General features: G+C 45.5%; 1 long non-coding RNA gene across 1 annotated transcript in view; it reads left to right on the forward strand.

Annotated features, from left to right (window-relative positions):
- The first annotated feature begins 920 nt into the window (after positions 1–920).
- Positions 921–21,976, forward strand: part of LOC141107208 (uncharacterized) — a 44,640-nt gene continuing 23,584 nt past the window's right edge. The window contains exons 1-2 of the long non-coding RNA XR_012235815.1: positions 921–1,014; positions 1,761–1,837. This is a non-coding gene — a long non-coding RNA (uncharacterized lncRNA). The remainder of the gene's footprint in view (positions 1,015–1,760; positions 1,838–21,976) is intronic.

Genomic DNA, 21,976 nt, shown 5'->3' on the forward strand with positions numbered 1-21,976 from the left:
TGCGATCATAACACCCAGAAGAGCGTGATGACAGAAGGGTTCCTCCACCAATAAAAATGCTGCCCCTTACCAGCTCCTACGATCTCTTGTTAAGGAGATCATACAGGCTTGTGGCTTTCTACCTCAGCCTCGGGTCTTTGATGAGGACGAATCCCAATGTGTCTCCTCACCGTGAATCCTCTAGGTAGTAGATGGGCACTCGTCCCCCATAAAAGGATAGATAAAAGAGGCTTCCATAGCGTAACACATTTTATCACAATTTATTAAATAAAAGAAGTGCACTTGCAATGTTGTTGTAAAACAAAGGCTCGTATAAAAACAGAGGACGGCCGGCTTTGGTATGTTGCCCATCGCTTCCGGGATCAGCGTGGTATGTGGTGACGTCAGCACGTCACTTAGTCCCCCTGAGCCATGAATGAACCCTGCCGTTGGCCAATTATGACTCTTTCAGCAGAGTGCGTTGTGATTGGCCAAAGCATGCAGGTCAGGTTCATGTTTTGGCTAATCATCATACAGCAATGCACTGCAATCTCGCAGTGCATTATGGGGCGTTCCGCGGCACTTGAATTTCCCGCGAATGCCCCATAATATTTGCTGTTCAGTGAACAGGCGAACACCCGATGTTTGAGTCGAACTTACGTTTGATTCGAACATCGAGCTCATCCCTAGTGCTGAGGTTTGTACATGTACACTATTCATACAATAATGAGTAAAAATTCTCCATTCCTTTAGTTAAATCAGCCTCACTGTCTCACACTGTTTTACACATTACACACAGATGTAAATGACATATTCTGGTTCTGCTGCTAAAAGAACTTTACTCAAGAGGGTTAGGACGCACTGACCTATCTCAAAGGCTGATAAAGGCAAGTTAATAAATAACCAATTTTGAAGCTCATTTTTATTTGACCAATACACGTGAAAATATTATGTAACACTAAAATCAAGTATAAATATCTCATCAAAACACACAAGACACACCTCATTCTTAGGACAGCTAAAGCATTGAATCAGGTAAGTTTAAACTTATATTTTTTGTGTAGAGAGATATTGAAGTAGAATTTTTAGGTCCTGCACAAGGATCTGCTGTGTTCATTGAATGCTGCCACCCAGCATTGGGTTAGAGTGTATGTATAGGCAAAGCAATTTTTTATTTTTTTATTTTGGATAGAGGTGGGAAGGATTAGAACTCCTGTCAAGTCTGTATTGCTGTCTGTGCAGATTCACCTTCATTGTTTGTCCTGATGATCATTTTCATAGATGCAGAAAATAATGGGAAATCTGAAATACAGTTGTCACTAAAACAAGAGCTGAAAAGTTTTAAAGGGAACCTCTGTGATGGTGATGACTGTTTCATAGAAGATTTCTCCTTACTTTATAAAGATTTCCTCTCACATCCTCTTGCATCAATGGGACAGGAAGTAAAGGGACATTTCCTCAAGTAGACAAAGGTAGCAAAAAAAATAAAATTGACAGGGGTGACAACTCACTCACAGCCAATGAAAAAAGTGTCCTTTTATGCAAAAGAAGTGTCCTTTTATGCAAAAGGAGACTTTTTGAATTTTTAAACTAGGTTCCATGTCCCCAAATAGCCTCAATGAGGCTCTTGAGGTAAATAATATAGTGTGACGTTGGCTTGTATAGTTTCTCATTTCTATTTTTTCTTTTTTTATCTTATTTTGGTATTATTTATGTTTGAAACATATTTCCTGTTCTGGTTTTCCAGACCACTTATGATGTTTTTGATTATTAATTTTTAGTTACTCATCATTTGACCAAGTTGTTTTCCCATCTGAAGCAATATTTATAAATAATTTCTCTTATATATAAAGGCCTGGTGAGTGTTTTTTCACTTGTTTTCATTTTGTAATCCTTTATGCATTCAAATGTATTACATGTACTGATAATGGTTCTAGTATATCATTATTTGTTATTATCTTGTGTGTACATATATTCTCTCCAGCCATAAGTAATTCTGCAAGTTTCAGTGGTGAATAGAATTTTATTTTTGGCTCAAACAAAGAGTTTTTTTAATGTAAGAAAAAGGTGGAAAACCAACAGTAATTCTAATATTTTTTTCTTTTTTCTTTTGTTTTTTTCTTTCTGTATTTTACATTTTTTTGATTTTTGTTTCATTTTTATTTATATATATATATATATATATATATATATATATATATATATATATATATTTTTATTACTTTTTCAGTTTTCATATAATGTATAACTAAATAGATCATTTTTAGAATATCCCCCTGGATCTGAACATGAATGGGTTTTGGTTATCCAGTCCCGTTTTTAGTACCCAGTCTTGATAATCCAATTTTGTTTTTTACTTTTTGGTTCTTACCTTTAGGTTACTATAAATAACCTGATTGTCTCTGTCTTGACTTGATAAAGCGCATGCTCGTAAAAGGCGTTGTCACGGCAACCAGCACAAGCTTGCGCTCTATCTCTGCTTCCCATGTCTTCATCCAGCCTGCAGCTGATGTAATTTCCAACCTGCGGCTGAGCTTATTACTGGGACCATCTATGACTATTATATCATGCCTCTGTAGTAGATCTATATTGCCCTATAAACAAGGTCACACACCTGGCAGTTTTCTGTGACTTCTTTATACTCCCTATAATATGCATTTTATATAGTTGTCTAATAAAAGGCTAAGTTTTAGGCCATGGTAGGTTTGGTGCATGGTTTCAGCAGAGCCCTGCTGTTGTTTTCTTTTTTTTTTTTTTGTGTTTCCCATGAAAGACTTTTTTTTCCTTTGTTTTTTTTCCCTTTTGCTCAATTTATTTTTATAAAATGTTATAAGAAACAGGGAAAAAAGTACAAAACCAAAAAAAGTAAGGTAAAAGTAAAAGATATAAAATATAAAAGGGGGGGATACAAAAGTCCTTCAGTATCCATATTTCCTCTTCCTTAAACATGTATAAAGTCTAGTCATATGTATTTCTATACATGCCTATATATCTGTCTTGTAGAAATACTAATATCATCATTATTTTTCTTGAAACTCTATTGGACACCCTTAAAACAAAACAAAACAAAACAACAAGAAAAAAAAAAGCATAAGCACAATAAGAGAGGCATATCCAAATAGTGGGCTTATTTCACTTTATCCACCTTAACTCCTTCACGCCGGCATAACACAAATATGCAGCCCCACTGGATTGGGCTTTTTTCATTAAAAATAACAAACATGTTATACTTAAGGGCTCTGTGCAGTGGTTTTGCACTGAGAAGCCCCAATACTCTTTTCGGTTCCCTCACCAACGTTCCTGGCCTATCCCTCTTGTCGAGTGCCCGCACAGCAAGCAGCTTGCTATGGGGATACCCGAGCTCAGCCGCAGCTCCCTGTGTTCATTCAGACATGGAGCCGTGGTTCAGACCCACCCCCTCTCTCTCCTAATTGGCTAACTGACTTTGATTGACAGCAGTGGGAGCCAATGGCTAAGCAGCTGTGTCTCAGCCAATCAGGAGGGAGAGTCCCAAAGGGCTGAGGCACTCGTGCACATCGCTGGTTAGAGATGGGGCTCAGGTAAGTGTTAGGGGGCAGGGGGGCTGCTACACACAGAAGGCATAGAATGCATTAGGATAAAAAAAAACTTCTGACAAGCACTTTAAATAATAATAATAAAAAAATACTAAAAATACCTAGATCAAGGTTTGATCTAGGACAGTGCCAGGGTTAGCGTTTGTATCAAGGTCAGGGTCAGTAATTTTTTTGGACAGAGTTTTTTATTTTTTTAAGTAGTATCATTGTCAGTTAGTACCAGTGTGTTTTACAGTAGGTAGGATAAAAAAAGCAAAAACGTGCACCATTGTGTTTTTGGGCTGTACTACCGGTACGTACAACCAGTGGCGTAGCGTGGGGGGTGCGAGGGGGGCCGTGGCACCAGGCGCAACATTTTGGGGGGCGCAATTCAAAGTCAGTGTGTGTCACTGTCCTAATTCCGATATACTGTGTCCCCGTGCTCCGGCCGCCATGTTTAATCACAGGCAGAACGGCCGGTGCCCTGTGATTGGGCGAATGGGGTCATGTGCAGTGGCAGGGCTGGCCTGTCCATGATGTGGGGTGGCACATGCGCACAGGTTGCTCCTGGAGTCCCGCCTCCGCCTTGTGACCTGCCGCCTCTGTCTTTTCCTCCTCTTCCTCCTCTCCTGCGGATCTCCAACAGTGCAGATCGATCATGGATGGAAGATAAAATGCAGGTGAGACTCCCTCGTCAGAGACAAGTCATGTTGCTGGCCTGGGGGGAGTGCACATGGTCTGGGGAGAGGAAGCAGCCAGCCAGAGAGAGAGAGTAAACAAGCAGTTAGAGTCATGCTGTGCTGTGTAGTGGTCAGTATAGGAATACTATAGGTAGAGTGGCCAGTGTAGTGGTCAGCATGGTGTAGTGGACAGTGTAGTGCAGTGTAGTGGGTAGTATAGTGGACAGTGTAGTGGACAGTGTAGTGGGTAGTGCAGTGTAGTGGGTAGGGTTGCCACCTGTCCGGGATTCACCCGGACAGTATGGGTTTAGAGTAATTTTGAATCACATGTCCGGGTCTCCTGCCGCCTGGAACCCGGACAAATGATCCATACCGCACTGTGGCTCAAGGCTCCATGTGTTCAGCTGGGGGCGGGAACATTAGTAGGTTTTCAAGGAGAGGTTCTTATACTAATACAGCAGTTCGGACAATTTAATTAGTCCCGACGCTGCTTCTATAGTATCCTGCCGACTTTCTCAGGCAATGCACAGGATCCTACAGGAGGAGAAGAGGTACCCGGCAGACACTGAGGACACGTGCTGGATCAGGAATGGGAGCTCCATGATCGGCCGATCAGCATGTCATTTTTATCACACAGACAGCTGACCGGGAACAGACCATGCAGGAGAACAGTCGCATAATCAGCTACATCCACAATACTTGGCTGGGTAAGAAAAACTGAACTGAGGAGGGAGGGGGGAGGAGGGGGGAATTCTTAGGATTCTTTGCTATCATCTCTGTGTTATATGTGATGATCGGGAGTCAGGCCCGGTGCCAGCATAATACAGTGTCCTGCAAAGAATAGTGTGTCCACTCCACAGGTCCTCCTAATATCCTGCCCACCTGCTGTCACTCTGCCTGCCCCCTTCTGTCACTCTGCCCCCTACTGTCACACTGCCCACCTCCTGTCACACTGCCTGCCCCCCTCCTGTCATCCTGCCCACCTCCTGTCACACTGCCTGCCCCCTCCTGTCACACTGCCCCCCTCCTGTCACACTGCCTGCCCCCCTTCTGTCACACTGCCTGCCCCCCTCCTGTCATCCTGCCCACCTCCTGTCACACTGCCTGCCCCCTCCTGTCACACTGCCTGCCCCCTCCTGTCACACTGCATGCCCCCCTCCTGTCACACTGCCTGCCCCCCTCCTGTCACACTGCCTGCCCCCCTACTGTCATCCTGCCTACCTCCTGTCACTCTCCCGGCCCCTTCCTGTCACCCTGCCCCCCTCCTGTCACACTGCCTGCCCCCCTCCTGTCACACTGCCTGCCCCCCTCCTGTCATCCTGCCTACCTCCTGTCACTCTCCCGGCCCCTTCCGGTCACCCGGCCCCTTCCGGTCACCCTGCCCCCCTCCTGTCACACTGCATGCCCCCCTCCTGTCATCCTGCCCCCCTCCTGTCACACTGCCTGCCCACCTCCTGTCACACTGCCTGCCCAGCTCCTGTCACACTGCCTGCCCCCCTCCTGTCACACTGCCTGCCCCCCTCCCGTCATCCTGCCTACCTCCTGTCACACTGCCTGCCCCCTCCTGTCATCCTGCCCCCTCCTGTCACACTGCCTGCCCCCCCCCTGTCACACTGCCTGCCCCCCTCCTGTCACTCTGCCCACCTCCCGTCACACTGCCTGCCCCCTCCTGTCACACTGCCTGCCCCCCTCCTGTCACACTGCCCCCTTCTGTCACACTGCCCACCTCCTGTCACACTGCCTGCCCCCTCCTGTCACACTGCCCCCCTCCTGTCACACTGCCCACTTCCTGTCACACTGCCTACCCCCTCCTGTCACACTGCCCCCTCCTGTCACACTGCCCACCTCCTGTCACACTGCCTGCCCCCTCCTGTCACACTGCCCCCTTCTGTCACACTGCCCACCTCCTGTCACACTGCCTGCCCCCTCCTGTCACACTGCCCCCCTCCTGTCACACTGCCCACTTCCTGTCACACTACCTACCCCCCTCCTGCCACACTGCCCCCCTCCTGTCACACTGCCCACCTCCTGTCACACTGCCTGCCCACCTCCTGTCACACTGCCCCCCTCCTGTCACATTGCCCCCCTCCTGTTACACTGCCCACCTCCTTTCACACTGCCTGCCCCCCTCCTGTCATCCTGCCCACCTCCTGTCACACTGCCTGCCCCCCTCCTGTCACACTGCCTGCCCCCCTCCTGTCACACTGCCCACTTCCTGTCACACTACCTACCCCCCTCCTGCCACACTGCCCCCCTCCTGTCACACTGCCCACCTCCTGTCACACTGCCTGCCCACCTCCTGTCACACTGCCCCCCTCCTGTCACATTGCCCCCCTCCTGTTACACTGCCCACCTCCTTTCACACTGCCTGCCCCCCTCCTGTCATCCTGCCCACCTCCTGTCACACTGCCTGCCCCCCTCCTGTCACACTGCCTGCCCCCCTCCTGTCACACTGCCCCCCTCCTGTCACACTGCCCACCTCCTGTCACACTGCCCCCCTCCTGTCACACTGCCTGCCCCCCTCCTGTCACACTGCCCCCCTCCTGTCACACTGCCTGCCCCCCTCCTGTCATCCTGCCTACCTCCGGTCACTCTCCCGGCCCCTTCCTGTCACCCTGCCCCCCTCCTGTCACACTGCATGCCCCCCTCCTGTCACACTGCCTGCCCACCTCCTGTCACACTGCCTGCCCCCCTCCTGTCACACTGCCTGCCACCCTCCTGTCACACTGCCCACCTCCTGTCACACTGCCTGCCCCCCTCCTGTCACACTGCCCACCTCCTGTCACACTGCCCCCCTTCTGTCACACTGCCCACCTCCTGTCACACTGCCCCCCTCCTGTCACACTGCCTGCCCCCCTCCGGTCACACTGCCTGCCCTCCTCCTGTCATCTTGCCTACCTCCTGTCACACTGCCTGCCCCCCTCCTGTCATCCTGCCTACCTCCTGTCAAACTGCCTGCTCCCTCCTGTCACTCTGCCCCCTCCCTGCCTCCTGCATTTGTCAGGCAGGGAGGAGGTATTATATCACCTCCTTACCACCTGTTTAAACCCCACAGCATTGCCCCGTCATTTAATGCATTGCACATGGATGCGGGGAGCCCCTATTCACTTGAATGGGCCACATTCGGCAGTCAATACTGCTCGATGAACCCAACAGTGTAGACATGTTTTGTTGCACTGTGATGCAAAACATTTTGGTTGTGGCAGGTATACATCCCCCTCTGTTGCCTTTTTAGCTTGAGGGGAATGGTTGGGTAGCAGTAAAAACACAGCTCAACCTCAAATTTTTACTGTCCCCCCAACCACAAGTGTAAACGGAGTTGCAGGGCACTCTGAAGAGTGATCCATAGTGGATCATGCTTTGAAGGTATTTTACAGGGGGTGAAGAAGCATTATGTTGCCTCCTCACCACCTGTTTTAACCCCTAAAAACCCATGCCACTGTGCTGTAGCCATGTGCATTGCACACGGTTGCAGCGCAGCCCCATTCAGGTGAAGGGGTTGAGCTAAGCAAGCGCAGTGCCGTGCTGCCCTGCACTACTAAAATGTTCGGCTTTGGCTTGAAGAAAAGGTGGCAACCCTAGTAGTGGATAGTATAGTGGACAGTGTAGTGTAGTGGTCAGCATGGTGTAGTGGACAGTGTAGTGGGTAGTGCAGTGTAGTGAGTAGTATAGTGGACAGTGCGGTGTAGTGGTCAGTGCAGTGTAGTGGGTAGTGTTCAGTGTGGTATAGTAGTCAGTGCAGTGTAGTGTAGTGGACAGGTAGGTAAGTTTAGTGGTCAGTGTAGGATTCAGGTATGTCAGTGTTAGTGGTCAGTATAGGAAACAGGTAGGTCAGTGTAGGAATCGAATAGGTTATTGTAGTTGTCGGTGTGGTGTAGTGGTCAGTGCAAGGTAGAAGTGGGTATTGGTCATGGTAGTGTAGTGGTCAGTCTAGTGTAGTTGGTAGTGTGGTGTAGTGGTCAGTGTAGCGTAGTGTAGTGAGAAGTGGTCAGTGTAGTGTAGTGGTCAGTGTAGTGTAGTGAGTAGTTGTCAGTGTAGTGTAGTTAGTAGTGGTCAGTGTAGTGGTCAGTGTAGGGTAGTGGTCAGTGTAAAGTAGTGGTCAGTGTAGTGGGTAGTGGTCAGTGTGGTGTAGTGGTCAGTGCAGCGTAGCGTAGTGTAGTGTAGTGAGTAGTGGTGAGTGTAGTGTAGTGAGTAGTGGTCAGTGTAGTGAGTAGTGGTGAGTGTAGTGTAGTGAGTAGTGGTGAGTGTAGTGTAGTGAGTAGTGGTCAGTGTAGTGGTCAGTGTAGGGTAGTGGTCAGTGTAGAGTAGTGGGTAGTGGTCAGTGTAGTGTGTAGTATAGTGGGTAGTGGTCAGTGCAGTGTAGAGTGTAGTGGTTAGTGTAGTGGTGAGTGCAGTGTAGTGGTCAGTGTGGTGTAGTGGTCAGTATAGGAATCAGGCAGGTCAATGTAGTGGTCAGGTAGGTCAGCGTAGGAATCGGGCTGGTCAGTACTATTGTAGGAAGGGAAGGAGTGCTAAAAGTTCGCAGGTTAGGGGGGCGCAAATGACTTGCCTTGCCCCGGGTGCTGACAACCCACGCTACGCCACTGCATACAACAACTAACATACACATATGTGGTATCACTGTGATCGCCAGGAGCAGGAGAATTTAATTTGGGTTATTCTTTGGTAGTAGGTTATGATAGCACCAAGAAATATACAGCTAAATTTAAAAAGTATATATTTTTGTTTACTATTTTGGGCCAGTTTTCCTTTGATAATAAAAGAAAAATAAGGAAATATGCTTTAACATTTATCACCAGTTGAAAGCCCAATTTGTCCTGAAAAAAACAAGGTATAATCCACCTGGATGCATAAAGTAATCAAAGTAATTGTGATGATATGTACGGTTTTATTAACACATGTCAAAAGCTGCAAAATTGTGGCATTTAGATTAGTTTTACCCTTAGGAGCAAAGGGGTTCATCAATTTCACAGATACAAAGCTTCAGCTTAAGGTCCTAAAATCATCTGTTTCCATATAGATAATCCAGGGTGTCCACCTTAAATGAAAGACCTTGCATCTATCATGTTGTTGTGCAACTTCTTTCCCATCTTTATTAAACAGCACATCTGTATTGCCCATTCCACAATCGTTGGGGGTTTGATAGACTGCCAGTGTGTCGGTATCAGAGCTCTGGCTCCATCAATAAAGAACTTGAGTAATGACTTCTTATTTGAGGAAATTGTACCAGGGATTACTGAAACCAACACCATCTTGTGTGTCCACTCATAACCTATTGCAACTACCCTATTTTATACTTGTGCAACTTTATCCCAAAACTGCCTAATTAGAGGGCAGCTCCACCAGATGTGTAAGAGTGTGCCAACCCCCGAGAGGCATCACCAACATTTATTTGAATTTATAGCAGATATTTGGTGCAACTTATAAGGAGATCCATACCATCAGTTTCTTTCTTGCATCTTGCTAGCCATACTCAGTTTATGTGTAAGTAAGAAACATCTGGATACATCTTGTTCTGTTAAACAAATATTCATTTCCCATTCTCTTAAATAATATACCTTCTCCAGATGTTGTTTTGAAAGTAATAAGTTATACAAAAAAGAGATGGAATGGGAAGTTATTTCCCCAGAAATGCATAACAGAGTGAGTTCACAATTGAACTGATTATACTTAGCTATCTCATTAAAAACATGTTTAACCACTTCAGCCCCGGAAGGCTTTAGCCCCTTAATGACCAGGTCATTTTTTGCGATACGGCACTGCGTCGCTTTAACTGACAATTGCGTGGTCATGCGACGCTGTACCCAAACAAAACAGATGTCCTTTTTTTTCCCCACAAATAGAGATTTCTTTTGGTGGTATTTATTCATCAGTTTAAGCCAATATGTATTCTACATATTTTGGTAAAAAAAAAAAATCACAACAAGCCTATGTAGCACCATGTAGTTTAGTGAGGGAGCTCCTCACAAATTTACTTGCCAGGAGCAGTTATCCTGGTTGATTGATAGAGATCTATTGATTTCTCCTTAAGTTTTGCCTTGTTGCACTTTTCTCTTCTACCACTAGGTGGCCTGGTACTTGGTGGTACTAGATAAGAGAAGGGTGACCCAAGGTCAGGTTATGGATATGTGGGCTATCTCAGCCAATGGACAGGGGTTTTCTTGAATCCCTTGGCCTGCTGGGAGAACCTATATATTCGGGTGGAGTCAGGTAATCTGTGTTCTGTGTCAAACGGATGGCTGGGTCTGCTCAAACACTGGTTGACAGCAGCGAGATTGGTTATTCCGAGATTTGCGATCAATACAATCCCTATCGGTGAAGAAATGGGTAATGGAAATGGATTCACTCAAAAATGAATTCTGCTTCTACGTCTCCTCCCCTCCCCTCCTCCGGTGCCACATTTGGCACTTTTTGGGGAGGAGTGGGGAACTGGTACCTGTTTTTGGACAGGAACTTGTCCCCACTTCCGGGAGACGGGGCCGCGGCGCCGTCTCTCGGAAGTTCGGCACCTTCCTACTTCCTCCGCCGCCGGACCAATTATAAAGTGCAGTACGCTTTGCGCATGCACAGTAGGTAAGCGGCTGTGAAGCCTAAAGGCTTCACTGCCGGGTACCCTTACCAGGAATGGTGATGGCTTTTTTTCGTGGGGGGGGTGGACCTACTCTTTAAATAACCTTTTTGGTTTGTGGTGCTCAGATGCAGTGTAGTTACACTTTAAGTCTTATAAGGTGTTTGTCCCATTAAGTGTTGTTGTACTTTTTTTCATTTTTACAATTTAATTGAGGCTGGATAGTATAGATCTCACTATACTGGACAGTACTCAGTCTGTTCCTTTCCAGACTCTAGCTGGCCAGGATCTGACAGATGTGATCACAGAAGAGCTCAGAACAACGCACTTCCATGTTCACTGTACAGAGGAGGGATCGGGCACATATTCAGCTTTCATTTTACTTCCACACTGTTCTGTTTAGTTGTCAACAAAGAAGTAAACATGCCACTTCCATATCTAGGGAGGCATGTGACTCACACTCCTTTTTCCAATTGGTTGTGACAGTGCGTGGCAAATAGGCACCCAGTATTGTAACATGGGGACAGGAAAAGCTATCTCAATCCTGTATAATCTCAAAATTGCCTCCTCCCTCTGTCCGCCAAACATAGGGAGGGAGCAAAGGGAAGGTGAGCATGTGCGGCTAGTGGTTCCACCTTGTGTAACATAAATATGGGTGCTTCCATTGCTCATTTCTGACCTCTTTCTAAAAATATTATTGTGCTGGTGTCATTGCCTGTTAGAAAAACACTGGCTTCAGTACTTCCTGAGTCACTGACCTGGAATAGGTATTTAGATCTGTAAAGTCAGAAAGCCTGATCTCCATACTTGTTTTAGGTCATTAATTCAAATGGCCAAGCCAGCGGTTCAGGCTTTTCACCGCTTTACACTGGCTGTGACTGTTTTCTAATGAAAATAAACTAAGACTCACCAGAGAGGTGAGCATACTACCTCTTAGAGGGACTTGCCATTAGGAATAATCGAAAGGCCTGACAGGGTCTCTTTATGTACACTATTTTTAGCAATATAGCATGGCTGTGCATTGTGACGTGCTGGGACACAGGTACATTGGAAAGATGTGCATTACACATAAAATGCATTTTGGCTTGTTGCAGTAACACACACGTTAAAGTTGTTTTAAAGCCATTTTTTTTTTTACCTTAAAGCAGAGTTTCACCCAAAAGTGGAACTTATGCTTATTTGTCTCCTTCCCCCTCTGGTGCCACATTTGGCACCTTTCGGGGGGAGCTGGGTTATGGGGACCTGTTTTTTGACAGGTCCTCTTCCCCACTTCCAGGAGATGGTGATGCGGCGAAGCTCAGCCCCCCTCCTCCTTCCTCCACTGCCAGGCCAATTAAAAAGCGCAGTGTGCTTCACGCACGCGGCTGTGAAGTCAAAAGGCTTCACTGCCGGGTTCCTTAATCCGCAATGCCAGCAGCTGCACCCGATCCGAAGATCTGCTGCGGTGCTGACATTGTGGGCTCCCTGGACAGGTAAGTGTCCATATATTGAAAGCCAGCAGCTGCAGTATTTGTAGCTGCTGACTTTTAAATTTTTCGTGAGGTGGGCGGACCTTTGCTTTAATGCATTCCCTGCATTAAGGTGAAAAAATATCCCACTACCTGTTCCTTCCCCCTTCCCTAAATACTTTTATGAGTCCTCTCTCAATCCAGCGATGTGCCCGTTTACAGCAGTCCTGGTCTCTCTTCCTCTTCTCACAGGACAGCCATATTTATTGAAAGTTTCCAGACAGCAATAAGTTAATGTGTATATATATATATATATATATATATATATATATATAAAAAAATTATATATATATTTTGGGAAAAAGGAGGGAATCATTAGAACCCCTGTCAAGTTTTTTTGCTATCTATGCAGATTCACTATATGTCCCAAAGGCCATTTCCAGAGAAAGAAAATTATGAGAAATCGAAAAATACACCACTGTCATCAGAACAAGAGGTGAAACTTTCCAATGGAAGCCCCGTTACAGTGAAACCTGTCTAATAGAGGGCATGAACATTTCTTACATTTCATGTAACTACTGGAGATTCTTTTCTTTTTTCTTTTTTTTATTCTGATTTTTGACCTATGATATTCAAAATTTTACATAGGTGATGCTTTAAAGGTATTGTACACTTTCAAATGTTTTTGTTATTTTAACTAGGTATTAGTGTAGATTTATTCCCTGTGTTGTTTGTTTGCCTTGCTTTGTAGTGATGGGCTCTCATCTTGTGGCTGCAGATTGTAGTGTCATGGCTGATCATTCCCTTATTTTCATGTATTCATTCACCTACAGTAGCTTGTCCCCAATGTCCTGCCCTGTACAGTGGAGATCTAATTGCAAATTGTATCAATCCTATTTTTTAAGTGATCGGTGATCTCCTGGACAGTGAGTGAGTCAGTGAGTGGAAGCAGTTGAGGACAATGTAGAGAATTAGATTTAGCTAGATATAAATAAAAAGATAAAGAAAAGTTGACAGGGACTGGATAAGAGGGTGTTCATGAAAGTGATAAAATCGGTCTGCTTGGCAAAAAGGAGGCAGGAATTTTATTTTTGCAGAGCAGATGTATATTAGTTGAAGTCTTTCTGAGACTTGTAGGGTCCATGCCTGATTCTGTGTGTAGCAACGGGGGAAGTGTGTCCAGAGAGGATAACAGTGAATTGGTGCAGACAGAAATGGCTATCTTGGGGCAGGACAGGAGTGAGATTTTGTCATAGAGGTGGCCAGTAGCAGAACAGAGAAGAGAAGGGTTAATGTAGAACTAAAGGCAAAACTTTTTTAAGTTTTGGATTGAGTGGAGAGGGCTTAGAATGCCTGTCAGTTTTTATTCCTCTTGCCAGAGGTTACAGTGTATTATTACCACTCACTGACTGGCTGCTAGAGGTTACAGCACACATTATGGCTCACTGATTATTTTCTAGAGGTTACAGCACATGACTTTTGCTTGTTGATTGGTTGCTAGAGATTACTGTACACCAATACTGCTCACTGATTGATTGCTAGAGGTCACTGGACATCTATACCACTCACCAATTGGTTGTTAGAGGTTACCGCGCATTATTACTACTCACTGATTGGTTCCTAGAGGTTACTGCATATCCTTACCGCTCAATGACTGGTTGATAAAGGTTACAGCACATCATCTCCTCACTGTCTGCACACCATGAACTGGAGAGGTGAGGGGACCCATCAATAAACAGGAAACTCCTAGGACTCCTGGGATCAGTGGCAATGCTATTGAATGCATTTCACATCTGGTATTAGTAAAGGATTAGGTAATAGCAGTGGGTTCACTATTATAGATTTGCGCCACTTGCTTCTTTTTTTGTTGCCAATTAACTGGTGATAATAGGCATGCGCAGGAGGTGTGCCAGGTGTGCCTGGGCACACCCTAATCACTCTAAGTACATTACCGTCTGCAGGCAGGGAGATGTGAAATATCTCCCTCTGACCAGCTCTGCCATTCATGAAGTGCTACCGTTCTTCTTTCACTGTACCATAAGAGTGTGTTTGTCTGTATGTGTATGTATATGTAATATACAGTGGGGACGGAAAGTATTCAGACCCCCTTAACCACTTGCCGACTGCCTCACGCTGATATACGTCAGCAGAATGGCACGGGCAGGCAGAATCACGTACCTGTACGTGATCTGCCTCCCGCGGGCGGGGGGTCCAATCGGACCCCCCCCCCGGTGCCCGAGGCGGTTGGCTTCTGTCCGGGAGCGATGAGAGGTGAGAGCGAGGCCATCCTTTCGTGGCCCCCCCCTCGTGATCGCTCCCGGCCAATCAGATTCTTCCTCTGCATAGTAAACAGAGGCAGAGGAAATGATGTCATCTCTCCTCAGCTCGGTATTTTCCGTTCCGGCGCCGAGGAGAGAAGACATCCGAGTGAGTGCACAACACTACATATCACAGTAGAACATGCCAGGCACACATAACACCCCCCATCACCCCCCTTCACCCCCCCTTCACCCCCTAATCACCCCTCCCCCCCCCCTGTCACACTGACACCAAGCAGTTTTTTTTTCTGATTACTGCATTGGTGTCAGTTTGTGACAGTTAGTGTGGTATGGCAGTTAGTGTTAGCCCCCTTTAGGTCTAGGGTACCCCCCTAACCCCCCCTAATAAAGTTTTAACCCCTTGATCACCCCCCGTCGCCAGTGTCGCTAAGCGATCATTTTTCTGATCGCTGTATTAGTGTCACTGGTGACGCTAGTTAGGGAGGTAAATATTTAGGTTCGCCGTCAGCATTTTATAGTGTCGGGGACCCCCATATACTACCGAATAAATGTTTTAACCCCTTGATTGCCCCCTAGTTAACCCTTTCACCAGTGATCACTGTATAACTGTTACGGGTGACACTGGTTAGTTTGTTTATTTTTTATAGTGTCAGGGCACCCGCCGTTTATTACCGAATAAAGGTTTAGCCCCCTGATCGCCCGGCGGTGATATGTGTCGCCCCAGGCAGCGTCAGATTAGCACCAGTACCGCTAACACCCACGCACGCAGCATACGCCTCCCTTAGTGGTATAGTATCTGAACGGATCAATATCTGATCCGATCAGATCTATACTAGCGTCCACAGCAGTTTAGGGTTCCCAAAAACGCAGTGTTAGCGGGATCAGCCCAGATACCTGCTAGCACCTGCGTTTTGCCACTCCGCCCGGCCCAGCTCAGCCCACCCAAGTGCAGTATCGATCGATCACTGTCACTTACAAAACGCATAACTGCAGCGTTCGCAGAGTCAGGCCTGATCCCTACGATCGCTAACAGTTTTTTCGGTAGCGTTTTGGTGAACTGACAAGCACCAGCCCCAGGCGGCGTCAGGTTAGTGCCAGTAGCGCTAACACCCACGCATGCACTGTACACCTCTCTTAGTGGTATAGTATCTCAGTGTTAGCGGGATCAGCCCAGATACCTGCTAGCACCTGCGTTTTGTCCCTCTGCCCAGCCCAGCCCACCCAAGATCGATCACTGTCACTTACAAAACACTAAACGCATAACTGCAGCGTTCGCAGAGTCAGGCCTGATCCCTGCGATCGCTAACAGTTTTTTTGGTAGCGTTTGGTAAACTGGCAAGCACCAGCGGCCTAGTACACCCCGGTCGTAGTCAAACCAGCACTGCAGTAACACTTGGTGACGTGGCGAGTCCCATAAGTGCAGTTCAAGCTGGTGAGGTGGCAAGCACAAGTAGTGTCCCGCTGCCACCAAGAAGAAGACAAACACAGGCCCGTCGTGCCCATAATGCCCTTCCTGCTGCATTCGCCAATCCTAATAATTGGGATCCCACCACTTCTGCAGCACCCGTACTTCCCCCATTCACATCCCCAACCAAATGCAGTCGGCTGCATGAGAGGCATTTTCTTTATGTCCTCCCGAGTACCCCTACCCAATGAACCCCCCCAAAAAAGATGTCGTGTCTGCAGCAAGCGCGGATATAGGCGTGACACCCGCTATTATTGTCCCTCCTGTCCTGACAATCCTGGTCTTTGCATTGGTGAATGTTTTGAACGCTACCATACACTAGTTGAGTATTAGCGTAGGGTACAGCATTGCACAGACTAGGCGCACTTTCACAGGGTCTCCCAAGATGCCATCATATTTTGAGAGACCCGAACCTGGAACCGGTTATGCCCCGTACACAAGGTCGGACTTTGTTCGGACATTCCGACAACAAAATCCTAGGATTTTTTCCGACGGATGTTGGCTCAAACTTGTCTTGCATACACACGGTCACACAAAGTTGTCGGAAAATCTGATCGTTCTGAACGCGGTGACGTAAAACACGTACGTTGGGACTATAAACGGGGCAGTGGCCAATAGCTTTCATCTCTTTATTTATTCTGAGCATGTGTGGCACTTTGTCCGTCGGATTTGTGTACACACGATAGGAATTTCCGACAACGGATTTTGTTGTCGGAAAATTTTATCTCCTGCTCTCCAACTTTGTGTGTCGGAAAATCCGATGGAAAATGTCCGATGGAGCCCACACACGGTCGGAATTTCCGACAACACGCTCCGATCGGACATTTTCCATCAGAAAATCCGACCGTGTGTACGGGGCATTACAGTTATAAAAGTTACAGTTACAAAAAAAAGTGTAAAAAAAAAAAAAAACACGAAAAAATATATAAAATAAAAAAAAATAGTTGTCGTTTTATTGTTCTCTCTCTCTCTATTCTCTCTCTATTGTTCTTCTCTTTTTTACTGTATTCTATTCTGCAATGTTTTATTGTTATTATGTTTTATCATGTTTGCTTTTCAGGTATGCAATTTTTTATACTTACAGTATACTGTTTACTGTGTTTTATTGTTAACCATTTTTTTGTCTTCAGGTACGCCATTCACGATTTTGAGTGTTTATACCAGAATGATGCCTGCAGGTTTAGGTATCATCTTGGTATCATTCTTTTCAGCCAGCGGTCGGCTTTCATGTAAAAGCAATCCTAGCGGCTAATTAGCCTCTAGACTGCTTTTACAAGCAGTGGGAGGGAATGCCCCCCCACCGTCTTCCGTGTTTTTCTCTGGCTCTCCTGTCTCAACAGGGAACCTGAGAATGCAGCCGGTGATTCAGCCAGCTGACCATAGAGCTGGTCAGAGACCAGAGTGGCTCCAAACATCTGTATGGCCTAAGAAACCGGAAGGTACAAGCATTTCATGACTTAGATTTCACCGGATGTAAACAACGCCATTGGGAAATTGGGAAAGCATTTTATCACACCGATCTTGGTGTGGTCAGATGCTTTGAGGGCAGAGGAGAGATCTAGAGTCTAATAGACCCCATTTTTTTCAACAAAGAGTACCTGTCACTACTTATTGCTATCATAGGGGATATTTACATTCCCTTAGATAACAATAAAAATGATTAAAAAAAAAAATGAAAGGAACAGTTTAAAAATAAGATAAAAAAGCAAAAAAATAATAATAAAAAAAAAGCACCCCTGTCCCCCCCCTGCTCTCGCGCTAAGCTGAACGCAATCGTTGGTCTGGCGTCAAATGTAAACAGCAATTGCACCATGCATGTGAGGTATCACCGTGAAGGTCAGATCGAGGGCAGTAATTTTAGCAGTAGATCTCCTCTGTAAATCTAAAGTGGTAACCTGTAAAGGCTTTTAAAGGCTTTTAAAAATGTATTTAGTTTGTCGCCACTGCACTTTGTGCGCAATTTTAAAGCATGTCATGTTTGGTGTCCATGTACTCGGCCTAAGATGATCTTTTTTATTTCATCAAACATTTGGACAATATAGTGTGTTTTAGTGCATTAAAATTAAAAAAAAGTGTTTTTTCCCAAAAAAATGCGTTTGAAAAATCACTGCGCAAATAATGTGTGAAAATAAAAAATGAAACACCCACCATTTTATTCTGTAGGGCATGTGCTTTAAACAAATATATAATGTTTGGGGGTTCAAAGTAATTTTCTTGCAAAAAAAAAATTTTTTTTCATGTAAACAAAAAGTGTCAGAAAGGGCTTTGTCTTCAAGTGGTTAGAAGAGTGGGTGATGTGCGACTTAAGCTTCTAAATGTTGTGCATAAAATGCCAGGACAGTTCAAAACCCCTCCAAATGACCCTATTTTGGAAAGTAGACACCCCAAGCTATTTGCTGAGAGGCATGTCGAGTCCATGGAATATTTTATATTGTGACACAAGTTGCGGGAAAAAGACAAATTTTTTTTTTTTTTTTTTTGCACAAAGTTGTCACTAAATGATATATTGCTCACACATGCCATGGGAATATGTGAAATTACACCCCAAAATACATTCTGTTGCTTCTCCTGAGTACAGGGATACCACATATGTGAGACTTTTTGGGAGCGTAGCCGCGTACGGGACCCCGAAAACCAAGCACCGCCTTCAGGCTTTCTAAGGGCGTAAATTTTTGATTTCACTCTTCACTGCCTATCACAGTTTCGGAGGCCATGGAATGCCCAGGTGGCACAAACCCCCCCCCCAAATGACCCTATTTTGGAAAGTAGACACCCCAAGATATTTGCTGAGAGGTATAGTGAGTATTTTGTAGACCTCACTTTTTGTCACAAAGTTTTGAAAATTGAAGAAAAAAAAAAAATGTTCTGGTCTTTCTTCATTTTCAAAAACAAATGAGAGCTGCAAAATACTCACCATGCCTCTCAGCAAATAGCTTGGGGTGTCTACTTTCCAAAATGGGGTCATTTGGGGGTGGGGGGGGGGTTGTGCCACCTGGGTATTCCATGGCCTCCGAAACTGTGATAGGCAGTGAAGAGTGAAATCAAAAATTTACACCCTTAGAAATCCTGAAGGCGGTGATTGGTTTTCGGTGCCCCGTACGCGGCTAGGCTCCCAAAAAGTCCCACACATGTGGTATCCCCATACTCAGGAGAAGCAACTAAATGTATTTTGGGGTGCACATATGCCCATGGCCTGTGTGAGCAATATATTATTTAGTGACAACTTTTTGTAAATTTTTTTTTTTTTTGTCATTATTCAATCACTTGGGACAAAAAAATTAATATTCAATGGGCTCAACATGCCTCTCAGCAATTTCCTTGGGGTGTCTACTTTCCAAAATTGGGTCATTTGGGGGAGTTTTGTACTGCCCTGCTATTTTAGCACCTCAAGAAATGACATAGGCAGTCATGAACTAAAAGCTGTGTAAATTCCAGAAAATGTACCCTAGTTTGTAGATGCTATAACTTTTGCGCAAACCAATAAATATACACTTATTGACATTTTTTTTACCAAAGACATGTGACCGAATACATTTTGGCCTAAATGTATGACTAAAATTGAGTTTATTATCATTTTTTTTCAAAATTTTTGGTCTTTTTCCATTTATAGCGCAAAAAATAAAAACCGCAGAGGTGATCAAATACCATCAAAAGAAAGCTCTATTTGTGGGAAGAAAAGGACGCAAATTTTGTTTGGGTACAGCATTGCATGACCGCGCAATTAGCAGTTAAAGCGACGCAGTGCCAAATTGTAAAAAGTGCTCTGGTCAGGAAGGGCTGAAGTGGTTAAATGTTTCACTCTTTGTTATATTGCAGGCATTTGCTAAAATCATTTAAAGTGGTGTTCCGGCCGAAATTATACTTTTTAAATAAAAATACCCCTATAATACAAAAGCTTAATGTATTCTAGTAAAGTTAGTCTGTAAACTAAGGTCTGTTTTGTTAGTTTATAGCAGTAGTTTGTTATTTTATAAACTTACAGCAGGCTGTGGCCATCTTAAGTGTGGGCCTCTGAAGCCAGACTGTATTTCTTCCTGGATGTCATCCTTGCAGATCTCGCACATGCTCAGTGCAGCACAGGCAGTGTAATAGGTTTTAGATCAGGATTCCATAGCAACGGCAGTTTCAGAGGAAGTTGCCGCCCCTTCCCAGAAGGCATTGCAAACAGGAAATGATGCAATGGGCCGCGGCCAGGGAGGAGGAAGTGAAAAATGAATACAGCAGATATAGAGTAGGTGCTGAGAAAAAAAAAAAAAAATATCCAATTTGTTTACAGTGCACAGTTTAGTGAGGGATGCTGAAGAGTTGTAAAAGTGGGTGGAACTCCACTTTAAGTTCATTTTTTCCTCATGAATGTACACACAGCACCTCATATTGATAGAAAAACACAGAATTGTTGACATTCTGATTAATTAGATTAATTAAAAAAGAAAAACTGAAATATCACATGGTCCTAAGTATTCAGACCCTTTGCTCAGTATTTAGTAGAAGCTCCCTTTTGATCTAATACAGCCATGAGTCTTTCTGGGAAAGATGCAACAAGTTTTTCACACCTGGATTTGGGGATCCTCTGCCATTCCTCCTTGCAGATCCTCTCCAGTTCTGTCAGGTTGGATGGTAAACGTTGGTGGACAGCCATTTTTAGATCTCTCCAGAGATGCTCAATTGGATTTAAGTCAGGGCTCTGGCTGGGCCATTCAAGTACAGTCACGGAGTTGTTGTGAAGCCACTTCTTCGTTATTTTAGCTGTGTGCTTAGGGTCATTGTCTTGTTGGAAGGTAAACCTTCGGCCCAGTCTGAGGTCCTGAGCACTCTGGAGAAGGTTTTCGTGATTGGCCTATATTTTATCATTTCCCTAAAAAAATTTACCTCAGTTCACTGAATAGTACATTAAGACAAAACTGATCTATATAAAAACATTTATTAACCACTTGACATCCGGCCATAGCCGAATGACGGCTACAGCGTGAATGTCAATTCCCGGGAGGCAGTCATATGATGGCCTCCCCTTTCCTCGCTCCCTGTGCGCAAAATGTAAACATTTGAGATCATCTCTCATTGCCGACTCTCTCTCCTCACAAAGAGACAGCGTGTGAGGAGAGAGAGAATCTGTCAGCGATCTGTGAGTTACAAAAAACCTTTTTACTGTGCCTACAGTGCCAATCAGTACAGTGCCAATCAGTACAGTGCCCCATCAGTACAGTGCCCACCTGTGCAAATCGGTGCCCACCTGTGCCAATCAGTGATCAGTGTCCATTTGCACATCTTCACAATCAGTTCCACCTCATCAGTGCCCACCTGTCCCGCCTCATCAGTGCCCACCTGTCCCGCCTCATCAGTGCCCACCTGTGCCACCTCATCAGTGCCCACCTGTGCCACCTCATCAGTGCACATCTGTGCCACCTCATCAGTGCCCATCTGTGCCACCTCAGTGCCCATCTGTGCTCATCAGTGCCGCCTCATCAGTGCAGGCTTAGCATACACCTGTGTAGTCGCATCACCACCAGCAACCATGTCCAAAAGATGCTTTTCCGCCGAGGAGGCGTTCCAAATACTTCCCCAGGCCGACGAAAGCAACGGGGAGCTTTCTTTTTCAGATTCCCTTTCAGGCTCCAATTCTGAGTCGGACATAAATTATGAGCCAGTCCTCAGTAGTGGAACACTGAGTGACTCAGAGGAGGAAGATATTCCGCCTGCCAAACGAAGGCGTTCTGGTGAGGAGGCAGTGGCATCCACCAGCACCGCAGTGCCATCCACCAGCACAGCAGTGCCATCCACCAGCACAGCAGTACCATCCACCAGCACCGCAGTACCTCGGCAAGAAAGGCCAAGGTCCCATGCCAGCCTTCCCTATGCCCTGCAGAACCCCTTGTGGCTTCCTCCTAATTCAGGAGAAGCCAACATTCCCCCTTTCACTGCCCAGCCAGGAGTCCAGGTGGACACAGAGAATTTTTCCCCAATAAATTTTTTTGATTTCATATTTACCGAATACATGCTATCAAA

The sequence above is a fragment of the Aquarana catesbeiana genome, linkage group LG09, assembly GCF_042186555.1.
Source record: "Aquarana catesbeiana isolate 2022-GZ linkage group LG09, ASM4218655v1, whole genome shotgun sequence".
NCBI classification, from domain to species: domain Eukaryota; kingdom Metazoa; phylum Chordata; class Amphibia; order Anura; family Ranidae; genus Aquarana; species Aquarana catesbeiana.